General features: G+C 34.0%; 1 protein-coding gene and 1 long non-coding RNA gene across 4 annotated transcripts in view; one reads left to right on the forward strand and one right to left on the reverse strand.

Annotated features, from left to right (window-relative positions):
* LOC127732568 (zinc finger protein OZF-like) overlaps nucleotides 1-25,977 on the forward strand; it is a 71,535-nt gene that overhangs the window by 13,230 nt on the left and 32,328 nt on the right. The gene's annotated exons all lie outside the window — the stretch shown is intronic.
* Nucleotides 1-25,977, reverse strand: part of LOC127732592 (uncharacterized) — a 70,170-nt gene that overhangs the window by 12,801 nt on the left and 31,392 nt on the right. The window lies entirely within an intron of this gene.

Below are 25,977 nucleotides of genomic sequence, written 5' to 3' on the forward strand. Positions count from 1 at the left end.
TTGATCTCTATTGGAGAAAAGTCTCATTGGCAATCGTACCGCTTCTTATTTTTATATCAACCCTGCCATATTTTGCCTGTCATTATTTACAGGTCATCATTGGCCTCTAATAAGTAATTGCATTGCTTACATCCACTTAATTGAACTCTGGTGGATAGTTTTCTCATTTATCATACCACATCTTATTTTCATAATAATCATTATTCAAGGGCAATAACTTTTATAGAAGTGGACTTACCATTTAGGCTTTGTTGACGTCTGTAAATCTATTTTTGTTGATAATTTCTTTTGTTTATAGTTTCCCTTTATCTTTAATGTTCTTGCCCTACACATAAAAGGGTAAACATTATCATTTAATGACAATAACTACTATTACATAATGAGTAGGCAACTGACAATTTTGGATCAATTGTATCTTGTCTTGCTCATCATTTTTGCTTGATATTATCAATATTCTATGAAAATGAGGTCACAGTAATATTAAACTTGGCAGACAGACGTCTTCTTATTTTTACATTTGTTATTTCATGGCCTTTTATGGACTACTATGCAGTATAGGACACCTTGTAGTCATTCCATACACCAACAAGTAGACATATGCTTATAATATCTGATAAAATGAATAAAATGTTCCGCTGGGCGCAGCATGATACGACCACAGAGGTCGAACCCTGAACAGTTGGGGCAAGTATGGACACAACACTCAAGCTTGATACAGCACTGAATTTGGATTATGATTAAATATTTGAAACGGCATAGGTTTCTGACACAGAATGAATGTGGTCTAAGAACTTAAAAATTTTTAATTTACCTATTCAAACCATATCATTAGTATTTGCTTTTATATATAAATCAGAAATAACCAATTCAAAATGGAAAATTTTAAAGAAAAAAAAAGGAAAAAAAGGGGAAAAAAAATCCCCCCCCCCAATTTTTTGAACCCCCTTATGATTCATCACCCCAAACTCAATCCCAGCCTTCCCTTTGTGGTATGGTACCTTGCAGTACAATTTCAGAGATCCATACACTTATACACAAGTTATTGTCTGGAAACTAGAAAAATGCTTGTTTTTTTGGCCCCTTTTTGGCCCCAAATTCCTAAACGTTTAAGGCAATTACCCCCAAACTCAAACCAAGCTTTCCCTTTGTGATATGGAACCTTGTAGTACAATTTCATAAAGATCCATACACTTACACACAAGTTATTGTCCTGAAACTAGAAAAATGCTTGTTTTTTGCCCCTTTTTGGCCCCTTATTCCTAAAATTTTGAGGCAATTACCCCCAAAATCAATCCCAGCCTTCCCTTTGTGGTATTGTACCTTGCAGTACAATTTCAGAGAGATCCATACACTTAAACACAAGTTATTGTCTGGAAACTAGAAAAATGCTTATTTTTGGCCCCTTTTTGCTAAACATTTTGAGCAATTACCCCCAAACTCAATTCCAGCTTTCCCTTTGTGATATGGAACCTTGTAGTACAATTTCAGAAAGATCCATACACTTACACACAAGTTATTGTCATGAAACTAGAAAAATTCTTGTTTTTTGCCCCTTTTTTGGCCCCTAATTCCTAAAATTTTTAAGCAATTGCCCCCAAAATCAATCCCAGCCTTCCCTTTGTGGTATGGTACCTTGTAGTACAATTTCAGAGAGATCCTTACTCTTGAACACAAGTTATTGTCTGGAAACTAGAAAAATGCTTATTTTTGGCCCCTTATTGGCCCCTTATTCCTAAACGTTTTGGGCAATTACCCCCAAACTCAATTCCAGCTTTCCCTTTATAATATGAAACCTTGTAGTACAATTTCAGAAAGATCCATACACTTACACACAAGTTATTGTCATGAAACTAGAAAAATTCTTGTTTTTTGCCCCTTTTCCTAATATTTTGAGGCAATTACCCCCAAAATCAATCCCAGCATTCCCTGTGTGATATGGAACCTTGTGGTACAATGTCAGAGAGATCCATACACTAACACACAAGTTATGTCTGGAAGTTACAAAAATGCTTATTTTTTGCCCCTTTTTGGCCCCTAATTCCTTAACTGTTGGTACCATAACCCCCAAAATCAATCCTTATGGTAGAATTTCATAGAGATCCATTCACTTAAACTAAAGTTAGAGTGCGAAAACCAATGTGTCTTTGGACGACGGCAACGCCAACGTCATACCAATATATGACCGTATAAAAAACTAAGAAAACTTAGCATTGACCAAAGAACCATAAAATGCGATCATGGTTATATGAATCTGCCAGACAGACATGCACACCTTACAATCGTTACATCCGCCAAATATAATTTACCTGTTGCTTAAAGCATATGATAAACTGACAAAACAATGCAAACTTTTCATGGACCAATAAACCATGAAAATGAGGTCAAGGTCATATAAAACATGCCAGACAGACTGTGCATCTCACAATCATTCCATTCACCAAATATAGGGGCCTTATTCATGTTATTACCTAGGAATAGTGATGTCATGGACTAGGAAAATTAGTCTGGGGACATAAATTACTGACATCGGACTAAATATACTAGTAAATTCTGTACCCATGGACTTTTTATACTAGTTATATTTGTCTGACCAGACAATTTATCTCTTACACTAGTTCTCAGAGAGACACGTCACCTTACCTTGACACATTATTCTGACTCTGAACAAACCAGTATTTGCTCTTACTCCTTAATAATACTGCGTGCTTAGGGGAGAAGCAGCAAATACCAACTTTAAAGTCTTTGGTTTTACCCGGTTGGGTTCAAAATAAACAACCTTCTGCACGTGAGGTGAACACGCTACCACGAGACCAGGCAGTATAATATAAGGAGTTTACCCAAGATTTAAAGTTTCCAAGTTTTTGCAAAAACTGGATCAAAATCATCATTGAAAAGCAATAACTTTTTAATAAGATTTAAGTTTCTCTTTAATTATTACAGTTTTCGAGATAAAAAGGCAAATTCAAGAAATATGAAGAAAAAAAAAATGGTTAAAATCTGTATTTAAGGCAACAACTCCTATGAGTCAGCTGCTAGTTTTGATGCAAATGGACAGTAGATTTTTTTTTCAACATTCTGAACATTTCTACCCTTGTCAGATATTGTCTATCTATTTTAGCCTTTTGTAGCTTATTACGCAGTTTGGCTTTTTAGCCCATTGTTGAAATCTGTACGGTGACCTATATAGTTGTTAACTTCTACGGTTTAAGTTTCTGTTGAAGAGCCGTCACATTGGCAATGATACCATATTTGTATATGTTTTTGTCATGTAGGTGTAAGGAGACAACCTTTTGATTTTCTGGTGGGATAAAAAGGGGAGACAGATTTTTTATCACCTGGCCTGGTAAGTTTTTCAGGGTTCGTAAGGATAGAAAACCCGGCAAATTGTAACAAACCCCTGTGGTACGACCATATTTGCCAAAAGATTAGTCCAAATAATTATGACGTCTTGCAAGGCTATTTTAACTTTTTTCTGGGCACGTAATAGTCAAAGTTGTGACTGAGTGCGGAAATATGAAGATAGATAGATAGAAAAATTATAAAGGGACATAACTGAAGAACGGTAAAAGTGACGCTACCCAAATTTGAACTTGATCTGAGTTTTGTGGTAATAAGCATTGTGTGCAAGATTCATAACATTTGGTTGAGGCTAACTTAAGTAGAGAACAGAAACTAAAAATTCAGCAATTTTTCTATTTGTAAACACGCATAACTCTAGAACGGTTGTGTATAAGTTTTATAACATTTGGTTGAGACAAACTAAAGTTAGAGAACGGAAACGAAAAATTCAGCAATTTTTATGTTTATAAAGGGACATTACTCAAGAATGGAAATTTGTCGCCACCTAATTTCGTACTTAATCTGTATTATGTAGTAATAAGCATTGTGTTATTTGTGTATAAGTTTCATAACATTTGGTTGAGGCAAACTAAAGTTAGAAAACGGAAACAAAAAATTTGTAATTGATCTTAGTTTTGTGGTAATGAATATTGGGTATAGGTTTCATAATGATTGGTTGAGGCAAACTTAAGTTACAGAATGGAAACTAAAAATTTGCAATCGTTCAATTTATAAAGGGGCATAACTCAATAATGGTTAAAGTGACACTACCCAAATTCAACTTGATCTGTGTTTTATCAGTGGAAGTCAAAATTAAACATTGCATTGTATAAAGCATTGATTGTAGTTGATTCAACTATAATAATGGACAAAGGGAGATAATTCCAATTTTAAAAATTACTTGATATTTAGAAGAAAATAAAAATTTTGCAATTTTTCCATTTATAAAGGGGCATGACTCTAGAACGGGTTAAAGTGACGCCACCAAAATTCAAACTTGATCAGGGTTTGTGGTAATAAGCATTGTGTGTAAGTTTCATAACATTAGGTTGAGGCAAACTTAAGTTAGAGGACGGAAACTAAAAATTTTGCAATTTTTCCATTTATAAAGGGGCATAACTCTAGAACGGTTAAAGTGACGCCACCAAAATTCAAACTTGATCTGTGTTTTGTGGTAATAAGCATTGTGTATAAGTTTTTACTTTAACATTTGGTTGAGGCAAACTCAAGTTAGAGAACGGAAACCAATTTTGGGACGTACGGACGCATGTACGTACAGACGGACAAGGGTAAAACTTTATGCCCCCACCGCTACGGCGGGGGCATAAAAAAAATAAAATAGCCTTGCTAGACGTCATAATTATTTGGACTACCAAAAGATGTAACCTAATTTTTACTTGTTTGGGGAAGAGGGGATTAACCGAACCACTATTCAATCTAAATCAGTGAACTGAATTATTGTCTTCTGCAGTAGTCCGAGTCGACATCTGTAACTAATCATGCAAATTGATAGTCAACAGTCAGTATACCTTTTTCAGAATGTCAGTTCACAAAGAATCACTGGTGATAGGGGAGTGTAACCGATAAATTGATCCTGAATCAGATAAGATTTTCCAAGGAAGTATAACCAGAGACATATATACACATATATATGTCTCTGGTATAACTAACACAATACGTCCTTGGATTTTCCCAGTAACGGAGAACCCCTTTCTTTGAGTGAATATAAATAGTGACGGGGGTCTCACACATAAATTTAAATCTGAATTACAGGTACATCGATTAGCAAAGTAAACTTACATATTAATCTCGAAGTTATTTACGGTAAAGACAGACTGTGCTCCTGAATTAAGGTATTATACATTTGTGTATTGTACTCGGGGGGGGGGGGGGCACTTCCTATATACAAGGTGATATGACGTGCCGCTGGAATAGGTCACTTTTTCCAGCTTGAAAATATGGGAATAGGTGGGGAAAACTATCAGAAATATATGATGAGGTCGATAAAGTTCCAATTACTTGTATATGAAAAGCCCTGTCATTTTTTCACAGCCGAAAGTCTCGCCGTAAGTAAACATTACATACAGAATCTTAGCCTTAAATATTCCACTTTTCCAACACACCCCACGAAAACCAACCAATATGGGAAAAGGTTACAATTTTACCACCGCAATATATGAAAAGGTATAATACATTTTTAAGATCTAAATTATATGAATAGGGTGGGGTAACAGAACCCCAGCGACACCCCCTATCAATTAAGTATTGAAGTGCCTCTCCCCCCCCCCCCTCCCCCCGGAGGTATTTTACTGCTACAAGATATTTAAATTGCTAATCACGCACCCATTGATGAGCAGAGAACCATACTTTCAAGCCAGGGGCAGTCTTTACTAACAGTTAGTATAGAAAGACCCTGTAAAAAGGCAGGCAAATCCTAACAGTACTGTAACTTAATGATACATGTATATCAAGTTACAGCACCTCACCCAGCACAGTTAGCACACTGGTGTGTGTCAGTCTTATAATTTAAAACTGCGTAGGTTCATATCGTTTGATTCAACGTTTTTTCGGATATTTTTTAGGACCGTTGTCAACTTGACATTGTCAAATCCGATCGCGACCTGCCACTTTGCAACCTGACCTGCAAAAACATAATTCGACTAAAAACAATGCCAGTCAAAATTGCTTTTTGAGACTGGGCGACTGAAAAAGTTTTAAAATGTGACCTTGTGACCCTACTTGGAATTCTTCATTCATCGGCGTGTGTCGGTTTGGCTAAAAAGGGGGCATTGTTTTTTTTTTCTTGGGACAAAAAATTGTTTCTATCTTTATTAAAAAAAAAAATTAAGACCAATCATAAACTTTTTTTTCAAAACTCAGTGTCGTATTTTATTGTTTTCCCAACAATTTTTAATAAAAGCTTAAAATGTTTGTTTCACTTCCCTCTGACTTCCCTCCTGATTTTTTTTCTCAAGAAATTATAGAATTAGTAAATGGATATATATATATGTCTGTGGTCACCGTCATGCAGTTAGATAAGAAATTCCAGCATGCATCATCAAATAATTCATGTGTATTTGTGACATCAACATAACTGAAACATTATATTATTTCCCAGTAATTATGTAAATCATTTTGATATACAATTATATATGTCTGGGACTTATGCATGTATATATCTCACAGGCACTTGTCTCAGAAAAAAAGATCATATATACTTTAATAAAAGTATATAGGAAGAAAATTCTGATACAAGTGCCTGTGATATATCTGTCAGTCCCAGAATAATAAATATAATTGTATCTTAATCTTTGGGAAAATCCGATTATTAAATTGTTAAATTCTTTAACGTCATAATTATATCAAAGTTTAATTTTTAAAGTTTTAAATTTTAAAGTTAAAATGAATATTCCGTTTTGATCTGAGGAAAAACTTTTTAAACTGTAATGACATGGTCAGTCAACTGATTTGTTGCATGGCTGATTACAGGTAATTAAAGCATGCAGTAATTTTCCATTACGACAGTGCGTGTACCCTGGGGTGTGTATAACGTATTAGAAATACCATAGTTTTCTAGAGAACATCCTGTCTATGTGTAATACAGATTGATGACATTACACAATTTTTTTTTCGTTAAATGTAGTTAAGTATCTGTGTCCATTCCCTATTGCAACACTACAATTCTTTCGAAGAAAAAAATGTTAAAATTTAAAAAAAAAAATCATTTATATAAAATAAAGAAGAAAAAAGTAGCAAATAAACTTATGTAACTACGCATTGAGTAAACATAATTTCACTTTACATGTACAAACCCTTGAGAAAACGTATATATAGATGTGTTTAAAAAGGCCAATTCCCAGTGGATTTATTTCACACTAGGACCACAGGCACTTGTCTCAGAATTTTGTTTCCTATATACCTTAATACAGGGACTTTCTATACTAACTTAGTATAGAAAGTCCCTGCTTAATATAACATTAAAAGTATATAGGGCATTTTTTTTCTGAGACAAGTGCCTGTGACTAGGAACTAAGATAACTAGAACTAAGTTCATTGGAAAGTCTTTTTGTCTGATACATGTATACCTATAGATAATGTACATAATTAAGAACAGCTTCAAATATATGCCTGTAAATTAACGGTACGTCTAAAAACCGCTCAGGACCTCCTGAGTGCAGACAGGACATAAAAAGTCACTCAGGACATGTATATAAGTTTTAGTGAGCGTTGAGGGTATACATTCGATAGATAATTTAATATTTGATCTTATAATTTTGGTTTTGATAAAATCAAACCAACATTAGAGAAGTTATTTGGGATACGTCATGCATGACCGATGATCATATTCAATACCAATCATCATTTTGATTACAACGTTTGATCTTTAATAATTAGGACTGATTGGTGGTGGTTATAAACACATACAAGTAAACTTTGCAAACAAACAAACAAAAAACGTTTCCTTGGAAAAAATATAAAAATACATGAATATTGTTTTTACAAAAAAAGTTAAATAAATTTTTCGTTTTGTATGTAATAATTGAAGCCATTTAGAAATATAAGAAATCTTCACATAGTCGGGAAATTTTCAATTCAAGTTATTTCATTTGAAAACGTTAACAAATATAGATCTTATTCGATGTAAAATGTGGCGTCCTTGGAGATCAAAACCCCGTTTAAATAGGGTTTGTCTACTTTCGTCTATTGCCGAACATTCTATAATCAAGGATTTTTACAAATCCTTGCTATAATATAATGAATCGCGTCGCCAATATCACCACAATTACATAAAGTACAAATACAATCTTCTCCTAAATATTTGGCATCTAACAATTACAATAGGAAATTTTGAGTCGAAAATGAAGTACCAAATCTACAAAAAGAATCACTATTTTTTGTAGAAGTAGGCTTTGAAAACTAAACTGTTTATAATCTTTTTTTTCTCCTAAATTAATTGAAAGTCCTGAAATAATTTAACATTATCTATAGACATCTTACATATGCAATTTTTTTAGAAGTATGTGAGTGTATAGTAATAATTTGTTCATTAACCCCCCTTTTTCCTTCTATAAAATTACATTGTAATCGATTTTATTTCCAAATTTTTGTTTGCTAGGATTGACACTTAGAACGTACAACAAAAAGTAACAAGTAAAAAGTCACGATTCAGTTTTGGGATATTTTTTTCTTTGAATAAACTTAATTTTAAAAACGTTTCAGTATTTTTCTGAAGCATTTTTAAAAGGAAACGGACTTGCAAACAAAATTTATTTTTGAATATTAATATGAACAATGATTGTTAAGAAAACAATCTGCAAAAGTGGTTTGGTAATTAACTGAAGTCATGCTGTCAAAAATGTCTCCTTTTTATAAGTTATTGATAAAAAAAAATTATTTGAAGGCGAATTAATCATTTCCTCAACTAAATACATTTATCTATAAATAAAGTCAATTCGTCAAGAACTTTCTCTCGTATATTTAAACAATTGTAAAATAATTAATCTAAACCTTTGTCCTGCGACTTTCTGTCCGTTTACCAATACTTATTCCTTGTTAAGTTTTTTCATATCCATTTACGAATACTTATAACGTGATAATTAATTTTTCCGGATGCTTTTTATCCTATTTTCATATCAAACAACCATGTTACCCGTAGAACGGAGTTAAGTACAAATTTAGGAATTTAGTACTTAAAATTTTCAACAACACAATTTTACACTTTCATTTACCTGGATTTTTTTCTACGCTTCGAAGCCGCCACCCTATATCAAACTTATCCAACACCTCGCATGGCGTATTCACGATGTGGAGGGATTGACAATATACAATCAAAGTTAGCAATATACAGCAGGTAAGTAATTGGGTGTTGAATGCCAGTAGATCTGAATTTGTAAATTTTTAAATTGAATTTAACCTGTTTAGAACGTGTATTGTTGAATTGTTCAATAAAATTACACACATAATCTGGGCTGATATGCATAAAACCACTTTAAGTTCAAGGTATCAATAAAACTGGGTCTGCATGAAAAAATGACTTATCACATAATACCAGAACCTATGTTTAGCCGATAAGAAAATATAGCTGTAGGCCTAGTTGAAAATCTTTACAAATTATTTATTCTTTTAATTTCTGTTTGACTGTCTGGGTGCTTCTTATGTGTTTTAAATGCTATGGTCAAGTTTTATATACTGTTGTACGTCATTTGGTCGTTTTTTAAGTTTTTGCCATGGCGTTTGTCAGTATGTCTTCGACTTATAAGTTTTATCAAGGATTTGTGTAGTGAGATTGGTTTTATATAATCTGCATCTCTTGTGCTGTATTTTAAAATGTATTACAATTGCTGCATCTTTACACATTCATCAATACACCAAAAAATATGAATAAAGCTTTCGTATATATATAAATAAGGAGATGTGGTACGATTGGTAATGAAACAACTATCCGCCAGTTCAAGTCAAAAACCTGATATAAGCAAATGTGACTTACTTACTTTAGTCAGAGAGATCTTGAATCTGAATTCAAGGATACGAAGTGGGAAGGGTTTAGAGGTGGATTAAGGTGAGGGCATGGGGGCCGCCTCTTTTTTGGAAAAAAATTGGTCGATTATTTAGAGAATGAATGAAGCGGGCCCCCTCTTTATGCATGACAGTTAGTGCCTCCTTATGACATTTTTTGGATCCGCAACTGGTGAGGACTTCATAAAAAAATATTTAGTAAGTTTTTGTTTTGTGATAAATAATGTATTTAGACAGAAATAGGATAAAATAAACTACCGAAAGCTTAAGTATGGATGGGGGTTAACAGAATAGAGAATAACGGGCAAACAATAAAGATTAAAGAATAATGAAAATTAATGCTAAAATATGAGGAAAGAGATGATCAAAAAGTGTAAGTTTGTAGAAATATAGCAAAAAAAAAAAAAAAAGAACACAGAAAAAGAAGACCCCCCCCCTCCCCCCCCAAGATCCTGACTCAAGATTCAGCCGAAACCACGAAGCGTTTTGCATCCATACGTTTTTTTTCGGGATACTGACTGCATAGTAAACTATCAATGTACTAGTTAATGATCTCGAGGGATGACCCTATTACAGAGACATATATACACATATGTGTAAATATGTCTCTGCCCTATTACGTGTCAGTAACCTCCTCGACACGGCTCATTTTTACGGCGGCTCAGTTTTGTCTTAAGAATAAACATAATTGATAAGTTTCTTTCCCCTGCATTTCTCGATCGCACTTGTAATAGCACATTGGTCTCAAGACAATGGTTACAACACTTGCCGTCCGTACTCAAAATTGGAAAAATATTAAATAAGAAGGTATAGAAAATTAAATTAATGCACACACACTATTATCAACCACAGACATGATGTTTTTCTCAATTTGCCTAAATCAGAGACATATATACACATATGTCTCTGCCTAAATCGTTATTCCGCAATACAACGAGGGTGAAAACCCACCACTTTGAACACAGTCACAGGCACCGGCATGCTGTGAACTTGTAAGTTTCCCAAATGAGTAACTATCCATTACTTTTCTAGTGTAAAGTTTTATTTAATACACATTTGATTTGAAATGGCATATCAGAGAGATATATAAACATATATCATAGGCTGATGGGGGGGGGGGGGGGGGGCTTTCTTGGGAAAAATTTGGTTGATTATATAGGGATCACTGAAGCATGACTGGAGCCGGCCCTCCCTTATGAAAAGTTCTGGATCTGCCACTGCATATTCATGAAATAAACCAACAAATTTTCCAAAAGATGAATAATACTTAAGACTTAAGACTTAAGATTGATTATAAGTATACTTGAGTCGGTTTTACAAAAAAAAAACTTACAATTTATCGTAAGTATACTGTATTGTACATGACTTAATAACTATCAATATTATTTGTAAGTTTTTTTGTGAAACTGACTGCTGAATTGTTTTTCCATGCTTATGGTACATCTAAGTCGTATGCTTTTTTTAAAACCAATCCAGGGTATAATGTCTGCTCGCCCATAGAATCTGTTTGTAGATATAGGAAGATGTGGTATGAGTGCCAATGAGACAACTCTCCATCCAAGTCACACAATTTATAAAAGTAAACCATTAGAGGTCAAGGTATGGTCTTAACACAGAGCCTAGTTTTTATCAAAAATGAAATATATTGATATTAATAGTATACAGGTTAAATAATTTATTCATACATTTTTAATTGACTGACTTGAATTATCATGATTATTGAGGAATTTGAACCATTCCTATTTTTAAAAAGGGACAAAAATAAAATTTATATATAATAACAGGGTGATACAAATGAGAAAAACTCAAGAAATTGTTTTCAATTAAGATAAATACATGGTTTTCAGTTGATTTTTAAAGCAGAGGCAGATTTAGTTTAAAGTTGGAAAAAATAGTTTGTACCAACAAAAATAAATACAGAAAGTTAATCCAGAATTATGTGTTTATCATTTTTTTTTATGTTTAGGTTGCCAGCAAGATGAAAAGAACAATGCAGTTCAAAAGTCAAAATGTGGATAAGCTGCGGTACAAGGTCCTACTTTTGCAGATTTTCATATTTTGCATGAATGAATTTGAAGTTTATATCCTGGAGGGCAGAGAAAGAAAAGAAACACTTCAGTTTTCCTGCTTCTGAAGGATAAATATAAAACATCTTGTTTGGTAAGTTTTATGCTCTGTTATGATAGTGTTTGTGCATCCATCTGTCTTTCTCTAAATTGTATTCACTTTAAGTTTTTGGTTACAGTTCACCATGAACTTCAGTTAGTAACTTGTGGTTTTACATGTATATACTAAAAATTTAGTACTTTAAAATGTTCATGTATTTTTGTCGAGCCTGCAACTTTTGTCGCAGAAAGCTCGACATAGGGATAGTGATCCGGTGGCGGCTACGGCGGTGGCGTTAGCAGTGGGCGTTAGCTAACTTCCTAAAAGCTTTATATTTTAGAAGGTGGAAGACCTGGATGCTTCATACTTTGTATATAGATTCCTCATGATACGAATTCTGTCTGAAACATGTCCATTGTCCTTGACCTCATTTTCATGGTTCAGTGACTACTTGAAAAAAAAGTTCAGATTTTTTGTAATGTTAATTTCTCTCATATTTTGAGTAATAGGATAACTATATTTGGTATGTGCGTACCTTGCAAGGTCCTCATGCTCGTCAGAGAGTTTTCACTTGACCTAGACCTCATTTCATGGATCAGTGAACAAGAACTTAGTCTTAGATGCATGATTTTTTTTATTAGTTGTTAGTGGCTTTGTACTAGCTGTCAGTAACTGCGAGTACTCTCAGATCTGTACTTAGTGTCTTTTTGTTGTTTGGATGTACAAGTACCCGGCCACGTCCACTTGTACTTGTAGTATTTGTATTTTTATCCATCTGATGAGTTAAGCCTCTTTCAACTGATTTTTTTTGCGGTCGTATATTGGTATGATGTTGGCGTCGTCGTCGTCCGAAGACACATTGGTTTTCGCACTCTAACTTTAGTTTAAGTGAATGGATCTCTATGAAATTTTACCATAAGGTTCAATACCACAAAAGAAAGGTTGGGATTGATTTTGGGGGTTATGGTACCAACAGTTAAGGAATTAGGGTCCAAAAAGGGGCCAAAAATAAGCATTTTTGTAACTTCCAGACATAACTTGTGTGTTAGTGTATGGATCTCTGACATTGTACCACAAGGTTCCATATCACAAAGGGAATGCTGGGATTGATTTTGGGGGGTAATTGCCTCAAAATATTAGGAATTAGGGGCCAAAAAAGGGGCAAAAAACAAGCATTTTTCTAGTTTCATGACAATAACTTGTGTGTAAGTGTATGGATCTTTCTGAATTTGTACTTCAAGGTTCCATATCACAAAGAGAAAGCTGGAATTGAGTTTGGGGGTAATTGCCCAAAACGTTTAGGAAAAAGGGGCCAAAAATAAGCATTTTTCTAGTTTCCAGACAATAACTTGTGTTCAAGTGTATGGATCTCTCTGAAATTGTACTGCAAGGTACCATACCACTAAGGGAAGGCTGGGATTGATTTTGGGGGTAATTGCCTCAAAATTTTAGGAATTAGGGGCCAAAAAGGGGCAAAAAACAAGCATTTTTCTAGTTTCAGGACAATAACTTGTGTGTAAGTGTATGGATCTTAATGAAATTGTACCACAAGGTTCCATATCACAAAGTGAAAGCTGGGTTTGAGTTTGGGGGTAATTGCCCTAAACGTTTAGGAATTTGGGGCCAAAAAGGGGCCAAAAAAACAAGCATTTTTCTAGATTCCAGACAATAACTTGTGTTCAAGTGTATGAATCTCTCTGAAATTGTACTGCAAGGTACCATACCTCAAAGGGAAGGCTGTTATTGAGTTTTGGGGTGATGAATCATAAGGGGGTTCAATAAATTTTTTGGGGGGGGGGGGTTTCCTTTTTTTTTTTCTTTAAAATTTTCCATTTTAAATTGGTTATTTCTGATTTATATATAAAAGCAAATAATTATGATATGGTTTGAATAGGTAAATTAAAATTTTTTAAGTTCTTAGACCACATTCATTCTGTGTCAGAAACCTATGCTGTGTCAAATATTTAATCACAATCCAAATTCAGAGCTGTATCAAGCTTGAATGTTGTGTCCATACTTGCCCCAAGTGTTCAGGGTTCGACCTCTGCGGTCGTATCAAGCTGCGCCCCAGCGGAGCATTTTATTCATTTTATCAGATATTATAAGCATATGTCTACTTGTTGGTGTATGGAATGACTACAAGGTGTCATATAAAAATAAGAAGCGAGCATTTTATTATTGTTCGTTCTTATGTTGTACTGTTACACCACTGTCCCAGGTTGGGGGGAGGGTTTGGATCCAGCTAACATGTTTAACCCTGCCACATTCTGTATGTATGTGCCTGTCCCAAGTCAGGAGCCTGTAATTCAGTGGTTGTCGTTTGTTTATGTGTTACATATTTGTTTTTCGTTCATTTTTTGTACATAAATTAGGCCGTTAGTTTTTCGTTTGAATTGTTTTACATTGTCATTTCGGGGCCTTTTATAGCTGACTGTGCCGTATGGGCTTTGCTCATTGTTGAAGGCCGTACGGTGACCTATGGTGGTTAATTTCTGTGTCATTTGGTCTCTTGTGTAGAGTTGTTGTCTCATTGGCAATCATACCACATCTTCTTTTTTATATTTAAGGTTAAGTTTTGGTGGTCAAGTCCATATCTCAGATACTATAAGCAATAGGTCTAGTATATTCGGTGTATGGAAGGACTGTAAGGTGTACATGACCAACTGGCAGGTGTCATCTGACCTTGACCTCATTTTCATGGTTCAGTAGTTATAGTTAAGTTTTTGTGTTTTGGTCTGTTTTTCTTATACTGTATGCAATAGGTCTACTATATTTGGTGTATGGAATGATTGTAAGGTGTACATGTCTAGCTGGCAGGTGTCATCTGACCATGACCTCATTTTCATGGTTCAGTAGTCAAAGTTAAATTTTTGAGTTTTGGTCTTTTTTTCTAACACTAAATGCAATAGGTCAACTATATTTGGTGTATGGAAACATTTTATGATGTACATGTCAGTCCCGCAGGTTTAATTTGACCTTGACCTTATTTTCACGGTTCATTGCTCAGTGTTAAGTTTTTGTGTTTTGGTCTGTTTTTCTTAATCTATAAGCAATAGGTCAACTATATGTGTTGTATGGAAGGATTGTAAGCTGTACATGTCTGCCTGGCATGGTTCATCTGATCTTCACCTCATTTCCATGGTTCATTGGTCAATGTTTAGTTTTCTTGGTTAGGTCTGCTTCTTAGAAACTATAAGCAATACCGGTAGGTCAACTGTATTTAGTAATTTGAATGATTGTAAGGTGTACATATATTTCTTGTCAGGTTTATATGACCTTGAATTCATTTTCTTGGATCATGTTGAGTTTATGTGATAGTTGTAGTAAAGCTTTATATTTAGGACTATCAACATGATATCAATGATTAGTAAAGAAGGCGCAACATTTCAGTGTGTGCACTCTTGTGTATACATTAAACACCACATTTACTGTTTTTACCCTGAATTTATGGATCACTGAACATAGAAATGTCATAATGTGAAATTATAGTACATTCTTAGGTTAAAGTTTTAGGTTAAGGTACATAGCTTACCATGAAGTTGAATTTCATGCACATGTTCATTATGTGGTGAATTTTTAAATTCAGTGCCAAACTAAGATTTTGAGCCTGATTACATGATTGACTAGACATTGACACATGCTAGTGTTTGCCAGGCATTGTGTCCTGTACTAGGAATTTGTCCTGTACTAAGAACTTTAATAGTACTCGCTGAGTATGGAGTTTTTGTGAAAGTTTAATATTAGTGAGATTTTTGCATGACATCCTGTCAACTGCTTGTTGATCATGTTTATACATGTCTTAAAATTAATATCTGACACATTGGTGTTTTGTGAACTTGGAAATAAGTTATTTGATAGAATAATAATGTTTTGAGATTATCAAAATAAAAAATATCCCATTTATACTACATTGTGTATTAATGATTAAGTATATAAAAAAGTGGATTTAGGATATATGTATAACCATATATAAAAATGAGACAGCAACCGAACAACACAAAAATAAGAAAAAAAACCAATATAATTTTTTGTATCAATGTTATAATTTCCAACATGTCCAAAGAGTTCAATGTATTTTCTAATTGAAATAAAACACAAGTGGAACTCTTTCAGAACTTCAGAAGCTTAAAGAAGTGCTGTTTCTATTGTTGTCTTTCTGTATAATATATTGCAAATTCTTGTGAAAAATGGAATTTTATTGTAATTGCCTAAAGTTTTAACATTGATCTATATATATATAACTGGGGAAAATACCCAAATGTTATAAAGAAGAATACATAAATTGATTGTTATATAATATTAGAATAGGAAGATGTGGTATATTGCTAATTTGACAACTCTCCATCAGAGACCAAAGGATGTAGGAGGTTAGCAACTGATGACACTGGACAACCTTCAACAATCAGTAAAATCCATACCGCATAGCTATTTTTATTGAAAATCATATGTTCTTGCTACATGTATGTATACAATTTTTTATTATCCATAACTTCGGATTTTATTGGTTCTTTTTCAGAAGGATTGGAATTCATCACTGAGAATAGAAGGAGAAAACACAGAAACAAGGCCAAAATAAATTCAAAGACAAAAGTCAGATCAGTTATTATTTTCATCACTCAGCCAATGAATTGCAGTTCTATTAAATATCTAAAGATATTAAAACCACAATAATGACAATGTTCTGTGCTGAATGGCAAAAAAGTGGACTATACATTACGATCACACAATGCTGGATGATAAGAAACTATTAATTTTTATTGGGTGGAGGGATATCCTGAAAAAAAAATAGATTTATGTAAAAAGCTACTAGTATGTTAAGCCTATTAATAGAGTTTTCATTGATTTCAAATGGGAAAAAATTGTGTTTCAAAAAAGTGTTCTAGAATTCAGAAATAAACATATATTGATACTTACATTATCTGCTTTGTTGTTTAAAAGTTTAGTTTTGAACAGTTATAGAACAATATAATTGCATTAACATTTCCAAGGAAAAAAAAGATATTCAACTAAAAAGATTCATCTTAAAACAATTTACTACCAAACAGAATTCATTGTTACATACACATTTATTTACTGTATATTTACAATTTGAATCATAGGATTTTATTTTGTCCCATGGGATATTAAAAATCCCATGGGATAATTATAGTCCCATGGGATTTTTTTTGTCCCATGGGACAACAAATATCCCATGGGACTACAATTATCCCATGGGACTCAAAAAAATCCCATGGGATTTAACCAAAATCCCATGGGATAATGGTCAATCCCATGGGATTTGCCTTATCCCATGGGATATTGAAAATCCCATGTTTTTCTAAATCAAATTACAAAATATATATAATAATAACAGCAGAAAAGCAATGAAATTATTGAATCCCATGTAATTTCGCACATTTTGGTTATTTACACGACACTGTAGGTCTAAGGAGAGGCGGCAGCGGATTTGCAAATGAGTGTTTTGCAAATTAAAAGTGTCCAGTGTTTATAGATTTTAGATTGATTCGTGACCTACAGAGCGATGTATGGAATATAGATTTTAGATTGATTCGTGACCTACAGAGCGATGTATGCAAGACAGATTTTAGATTGATTCGTGACCTACAGAGCGATGTATGGAATATAGATTTTAGATTGATTCGTGACCTGCAGAGCGATGTAGGAAATACAGATTTTAGAGCGATGAATGGAATATAGATTTTAGATTGATTCGTGACCTACAGAACGATGTATGGAATATAGATTTTAGATTGATTCGTGACCTGCAGAGCGATGTAGGGGATATAGATTTTAGATTGATTCGTGACCTGCAGAGCGATGTATGCAATAAAGATTTTAGATTGATTTGTGACCTGCAGAGCGATGTATGAAATATAGATTTTAGATTGATTTGTGACCTGCAGAGCGATGTATGCAATATAGATTTTAGATAGATTCGTGACCTGCAGAGCGATGTATGAAATATAGATTATAGATTGATTCGTGACCTGCAGAGCGATGTTTGGAATATAGATTTTAGATTGATTCGTGACCTGCAGAGCGATGTATGAAATATAGATTTAAGATTGATTCGTGACCTACAGAGCGATGTATGAAATATAGATTTTAGATTGATTCGTGACCTACAGAGCGATGTATGGAATATAGATTTTAGATTGATTCGTGACCTACAGAGCGATGTATGCAAGACAGATTTTAGATTGATTCGTGACCTACAGAGCGATGTATGGAATATAGATTTTAGATTGATTCGTGACCTACAGAACGATGTATGGAATATTGATTTTAGATTGATTCGTGACCTGCAGAGCGATGTATGGAATATAGATTTTAGATTGACTCGTGACCTACAGAGCGATGTATGGAATATAGATTTTAGATTGATTCGTGACCTGCAGAGCGATATATGGAATATAGATTTTAGATTGATTCGTGACCTGCTGAGCGATGTATGAAATCTAGATTTTAGATTGATTCGTGACCTACAGAGCGATGTATGCAAGACAGATTTTAGATTGATTCGTGACCTACAGAGCGATGTATGGAATATAGATTTTAGATTGATTCGTGACCTACAGAACGATGTATGGAATATTGATTTTAGATTGATTCGTGACCTGCAGAGCGATGTATGGAATATAGATTTTAGATTGATTCGTGACCTGCAGAGCGATGTATGGAATATAGATTTTATATTGACTCGTGACCTACAGAGCGATGTATGGAATATAGATTTTAGATTGATTCGTGACCTACAGAGCGATGTAGGGGATATAGATTTTAGATTGATTCGTGACCTGCAGAGCGATATATGGAATATAGATTTTAGATTGATTCGTGACCTGCTGAGCGATGTATGAAATCTAGATTTTAGATTGATTCGTGACCTACAGAGCGATGTATGGCATATAGATTTTAGATTGATTCGTGACCTACAGAGCGATATATGCAAGATAGATTTTAAAGTGATTCTTGACCTACAGAGCGATGTTTGGAATATAGATTTTTGATTGATTCGTGACCTGCAGAGCGATGTATGAAATACAGATTTTAGATTGATTCGTGACTTGCAGAGCGATGTATGAAATATAGATTTAAGATTGATTCGTGACCTACAGAGCGATGTATGAAATATAGATTTTAGATTGATTCGTGACCTACAGAGCGATGTATGGAATATAGATTTTAGATTGATTCGTGACCTACAGAGCGATGTATGCAAGACAGATTTTAGATTGATTCGTGACCTACAGAGCGATGTATGGAATATAGATTTTAGATTGATTCGTGACCTGCAGAGCGATGTAGGAAATACAGATTTTAGAGCGATGAATGGAATATAGATTTTAGATTGATTCGTGACCTACAGAACGATGTATGGAATATTGATTTTAGATTGATTCGTGACCTGCAGAGCGATGTATGGAATATAGATTTTAGATTGATTCGTGACCTGCAGAGCGATGTATGGAATATAGATTTTAGATTGACTCGTGACCTACAGAGCGATGTATGGAATATAGATTTTAGATTGATTCGTGACCTACAGAGCGATGTAGGGGATATAGATTTTAGATTGATTCGTGACCTGCAGAGCGATATATGGAATATAGATTTTAGATTGATTCGTGACCTGCATGCTGAGCGATGTATGAAATCTAGATTTTAGATTGATTCGTGACCTACAGAGCGATGTATGGCATATAGATTTTAGATTGATTCGTGACCTACAGAGCGATATATGCAAGATAGATTTTAAAGTGATTCTTGACCTACAGAGCGATGTTTGGAATATAGATTTTTGATTGATTCGTGACCTGCAGAGCGATGTATGAAATACAGATTTTAGATTGATTCGTGACCTGCAGAGCGATGTATAGAATATAGATTTTAGATTGATTCGTGACCTACAGAGCGATGTTTGGAATATAGATTTTAGATTGATTCGTGACCTGCAGAGCTATGTATGAAATACAGATTTTAGATTGATTCGTGACCTACAGAGCGATGTATGCAATATAGATTTTAGATTGATTCGTGACCTACAGAGCGATGTATGAAATACAGATTTTAGATTGATTCGTGACCTACAGAGCGATGTATGGAATATAGATTTTAGATTGATTCGTGACCTGCAGAGCGATGTTTGGAATATATATTTTAGAGTGATTCGTGTCCTACGGAGCCACATAAGAACACATAATTGTCATGATTGTCATGATTGTGATAAACTTTATAAAACTGATAAATAATATCAATGTTTATACAAAAATTGTGCGGTCGTATATTGGTATCACGTCGTCGTCGTCCGCGTCGTCCGAAGACAGTTGGTTTCCGGACAATAACTTTAGTATAAGTAAATAGAAATCTATGAAATTTAAACACAGGGTTTATAACCACAAAAGGAAAGTTGGGATTGATTTTTGGGGTTATGGTCCTAACAATTTAGGAATTAGAGGCCCAAATAAGCATTTTTCTAGTTTCCAGACAATAACTTGTGTTTAAGCATATGGATCTCTCTGAAATTATACCACAAATTTCCATACCACAAAGGGATGGTTAGGATTGGCTTTGGGGTTATGGCCCAAACCGTTTAGGAATTGGGGACAAAAAGGGGGAAAAACAAGGGTTTCCTGGTTAATGGACAATTAAGACAATATTAAAGCGATGTAAGGGAGGTAATCCAATCATATTGAGGTAATCTAAACATAATATGTTTGGATTACCTCTCTTACATTGCTTTTAAATTATGTAAAAAGAAATGTTGTATTGTCTTGAGGTGATTAGCTATCAATTTACTTGAAGAAGTTACTATTAAAATTATGCTGATTAAGGAATATTAATTTTATATTTTAAGACTTTTATGATGTATTTAAATGGGTAATTATGGTTGCAAACTCCAATGGAAATTCAAATTGAGATTAGGACCATATCTTGAGGGAAAGAATCTTTTTTTTTGGAAAAAGGGTGGGGGTGGTGAAAAAAATTGGAGGGGGGGGAGTAAAAAAGAACTTTTCTCACTTCAGATTTCAGAAATTTAAAAGAACATTCTTCATTTTTTTTTTTGCCAAAGAAGGGGTTTGGGGGGGGGGGGTCAATATGCAACAGCATAGTGTATTGCACAAAATCAAAAAAAGGGGGGGGGGGTATTTTTGTATTTAATTTTTGGGAGGGGGCAATTCGCATAGTGTATTGCACAAAAGCAAAAAAAAATGAGTATAAAATTCAAATCATAACCAATTCTAAGTTCTTTGACTACAGTTATTCTGTGTCAGAAACCTATTATGTGTCAAATATTTAATTACAATCCAAATTCAAACCTGTATCAAGCGCGAATATTGTGTCCATTTTTGCCCCAACGGTTCAGGGTTAGACCTCTGCGGTCGTATCCAGCTGCGCTCGGCGAAGCAATTTATTACCCTTCATTTCTAAAAATATTTTAAAGTCTTGTTTGAAAATTGGAGTTATCTTTCTTTAGAAGCATTAAAGCAATGTTTACCATTCAGTGCTTACAAGCACTTTGATTACCGTTCTAGTGTTATGCCCCTTTACAAATGAAAAAAATGCTGAATTTTTCGTTTTTGTTCCATAACTTGAGTTTGTCTCAACTAAATGTAATGAAATGTATATTATAATGCATTTTTGGAAGCGTCACTTTTATAGTTCTTGAGCAATGTCCCTTTACAGCGTTATATACTAGCGGGGGCATCATCTGTGTCCATGTGGACACATTCCCCATTAAAATTTGTATTTACTACCTATAAACAATTGAAAAAGTCCTACAAATTCAAGGGGAAACAATATAAACAGAATATATTTAAAAAACTTAAAAACCTTTCTCCAAAAGAAAGGAAGAGAATTTTGAAATATTATAAAAGGAATAAATTAAATAAAAGAAAAAACAGATTCACCATTTTTGTTTCTTAAATAAAGGCAACCGTAGTAAACCGCTGTTCGAAAGACATAAATCGATTGAGAGAAAACAAATCCGGGTTACAAACTAAAACCGAGGGAAACATCAACTATAAGAGGAAAACAACAGAAACGCTGAATTGCAACAAAAAACCAAACGACAATGCAACACACAGAAACGAACTATAAGATAAGATTAGATAACAACTGCAATTTTCCTGACTTGTGCGACTTTTGTCGCAGAAAGCTTGACAAAGGGATAGTGATCCGGCGGCGGCGGCGTTAATTAGCTCACTTCTTTATCCGTGTGACTTTTTGTGTTTCTTTGATATATATGACGTGGCTCTGTACTTTAAACATCCCACCGTTGTGTTATTGTTCTATTATGATTTTTGCATACTTTGAACGACAAAATTATTTTGTATCTCTACCTGTGTGACGTTTACATTCTGACGTCAAACACGCGATTCTACGCCAGAGTTAATGTGTATATTTCGGAGTTAAGTATGACGTCCATTATCACTGAACTAGTATACATTTTTGTTTAGGGGCCAGCTGAAGCACGCCTCCGGTGCGGGAGTTTCTCGCTGCATTGCAGACTAATTGGTGGCCTTCGGCTGTTGTCTGCTCTTTGGTCGGGTTGTTGTCTCTTTTACACATTCCTCATTTTCATTATCGGCAATTTTATAATCTATAAACCATTCGGTCCCAGCACAAAAAATCTCTCAATCCTTTATGGGTTGATTTAACATAGTACATAAATATAATACAAAATTAGTAAGCAATGAACGAGGTTGTTAAATGTGATATATGCTTTTTTGTGCTTCTTTGTAAAATATTTGTATGTGTTTGTGGTGATTAAGGTGGTACCTAACACTACAGGGAGATAACTCTGTAAAAATCAGCTAAACGTTTTAATTACGTTGTATTGTTAAGGAAATATTAAGCTTCTCAATGATCAAAATTAGTGTTTGTCAAACTGCTATATAACCAATGAAATTTTTCTGATAAAGTGGTTGGTTCAAATTTTTTGAAATTTTTATATTTTTGTCAAAGGGTCAAAGTAAACATTTTGTCAAAATTTTATGAAAATTAAACGAGCCAAATTAATATTAGTCAAGGTGTTGGGTACCACCTTAAGATTGTGACACGGTGTTGACTGTTGTAACCCTATTTTGACATTTTTACCTATTATGTCTGTTTGTTTTGTTCACGCATCGTTGTCAGTATAATGGAATTTGATGCGACTGTCATACAAGTGAGAGGTTATAGCACGCCAGGTTCAATCCACCATTTTCTACATAAGAAAACGCCTGTTCCAAGTCGGGAATGTGCCAGTTGTTGTCCATTCGTTTGATGTATTTGTGCTTTTTATTTTTCTATTTGATTAGGGACTTGCCGTTTTGAATTTTCCTCAAAGTTCAGTATTTTTTTATTTTACTTTTTGTTACCTATTCTGACATCGGACACGCACTTCTTTTAAACTGAGTTTTACTGTGTGTATTGTTGTGTGTTTTTTTTCTACATTGGCTAGAGGTATAGGGGGATGGTTGAGATCTCAAAAACATGTTGAACCCCGCCGCATTTTTGCGCCTGTCCCAAGTCAGGAGCCTCTGGCCTTTGTTAGTCTTGTATGATTTTTAATTTAAGTCTCTTTTATATATTTCGGAGTTTAGTATGACGTCCATTATCACTAAACTAGTATACATTTTTGTTTAGGGGCCAGCTGAAGCACGCCTCCGGGTGCGGGATTTTCTCGCTGCATTGAAGACCCATTGGTGGCCTTCGGCTGTTATCTGCTCTTTGGTCGGGTTGTTGTCACTTTGACACATTCCCCATTTCCATTCTCAATTTTATTTGAGACAACATGTGATTTTTAATTCAGCCATGCTGGATCTATATGCGATCACTCTGTTTTTGGAGATGGTGCAGAATACTAAGTTGAGGACATATTATGAAACTAATTATGTGTTTTTATGACTTGCAGAAACTTTATACACCATTTTAATCATCAACTAGCAATTTTTGACATGTTATTTGCCCCTAAATTAAGAAAATATTGATCGAATAGTGACTTTATTTTAGATATACACTTGCACATAGTTCCTTTCTAAATCAAAATTTATAATAATTAAATATTTATGAATTAATGTGAAAAAATAATATACATCAATTTAATCAATTGATAAGAATTTTGAAAGTATTTTATTAGTATCTTATGCCTGTGTAAGTTATTGGAGAAAATTTGGGTCACTCAAGATGTGTATTGATATATCTATGTTGATTCCCACACTCTTTAGTCCCCTACCGACGAAGTCGAAGGGGACTTTAGGTTTGCACTCCGTCCGTCTGTCTGTCTGTCAGTCTGTCTGTCCTTCTGTCAGTCCGGCAAATCAGTTTTCAACACTTTTTTTCTTCATGCTTAAAGATATTGATTTGATATTTGGAATATTGTTTTATCATGACAAGTTACAGATCAAGTTCGAATTTTGTTCCGGTCTGATAATTTTATGCAGAGTTATGGTCCTTGGACTTGGAAGATTCACTCAAATATTCAGTTTTCCGCACGTTTTTTCGTCATTCTTGAAGATATTGATTTATTAATTGGTACATTGTTTTATCATGACAAGTTACAGATCAAGTTCGAATTTTGTTCCGGTCTGATGATTTTATGCAGAGTTATGGTCCTTGGACTTAGAAAATTCACTCAAATAATCAGTTTTCCGCACTTTTTTTCGTCATGCTTGAAGATATTGATTTGATTATTGGTATATAGTTTTATCATGACAAGTTACAGACCAAGTTTGAATTTTGTTTCGGTGTGATGATTTTTTTGCAGAGTTATGGTCCTTGGACTTAGAAAATTCACTTAAATTATCAGTTTTCTGCACTTTTTTTCGTCATGCTTGAAGATATTGACTTGATATTTGTTATTTAGTTTACACCATGACAAGTTATAGATCAAGTTAGCATTTTGTTCCAGTGCAATTAATTTTTAACCTGTAGGGGACTATGTATTGCCATGCAATACTCTCAGAATGCTTGTTTTGAAATGCTTTTACTCCAATTTTTCCTTATTGATACCAGAGACATATAATACAATTGTATTATATGTCTCTGTTGATACTATACCAGTATGATTATCAACTCATGATTTTCGAACAATTGCACTCAATTAGGTGTAAGTATAAATTGGAATCAACTCCAGTCTTAATTCCCCACAGTTAATATCTCATGACCTGTTACATAATTAAATAGACACAATATATTACACACCTAACTGAATACACAAATTATTGACCTCAATATTAAACCTACAAATATATTATTTATTTTGATGTACACTACATTGAAATATTCTGTCAATTTTGTGTGTAAGCTAGCTGAATGATTAATCAAATGTGGGGTTTTTTTTCAAAGAAAAGACAAAAATGTAAAAAATGTAAAATAAAAGGCAAGCAAATTTCCTTTCGCTTGTAAAATCAGTGTCATTATCATCATAATCAAGTTCTCTTTTTATAATGAATTTCTTTTTATTTGCACATGAACACATTTATCAAGTTCTAATTAATTAGTTACAATATATTATCAGAAATTTGGTTGAAGCAATAAACTAAAATTGCATAACTCTTAACCTGAGCATATTCTGCAATAACATTTATTTGTTTGTTCTCCATTCATTATACTGCTATTTAACAATAAATGGAAATATATGTATCTCAGCATTAGGTATTTGTACATTAAAATTCGCCTCTCGACGTTTCTTGTCGCTTCTTGTCTCTATTTAGTGAGACCAGAAATAGTTCTCGATTGTCGCCCTTTGTTTTGGTCATAGGAAGACTGGACAAACAAAAAGAAATACTGTCAGTGCGAGTTGATATTTATATTTAAAGGTAGTAAATCTGTTTTGCCACACGTGTTATAGTAGTCTCAGCATAAGGGAGCTACCATTTGATTTTTATGGGGGGGGGGGCTAGGATGAAAAATTTTGTCCTGCCTACAGAGCTCCAGATAAGAATTCACAAATTGGGGTTTTACCCACCATTTTTTTATGTAATTGGGTGATAAAGTTTTTAAATTGCATTATCAATTCCAATTCACCCC

Source organism: Mytilus californianus, unplaced genomic scaffold (genome assembly GCF_021869535.1).
Source record: "Mytilus californianus isolate M0D057914Y unplaced genomic scaffold, xbMytCali1.0.p SCAF_25, whole genome shotgun sequence".
NCBI lineage: Eukaryota > Metazoa > Mollusca > Bivalvia > Mytilida > Mytilidae > Mytilus > Mytilus californianus.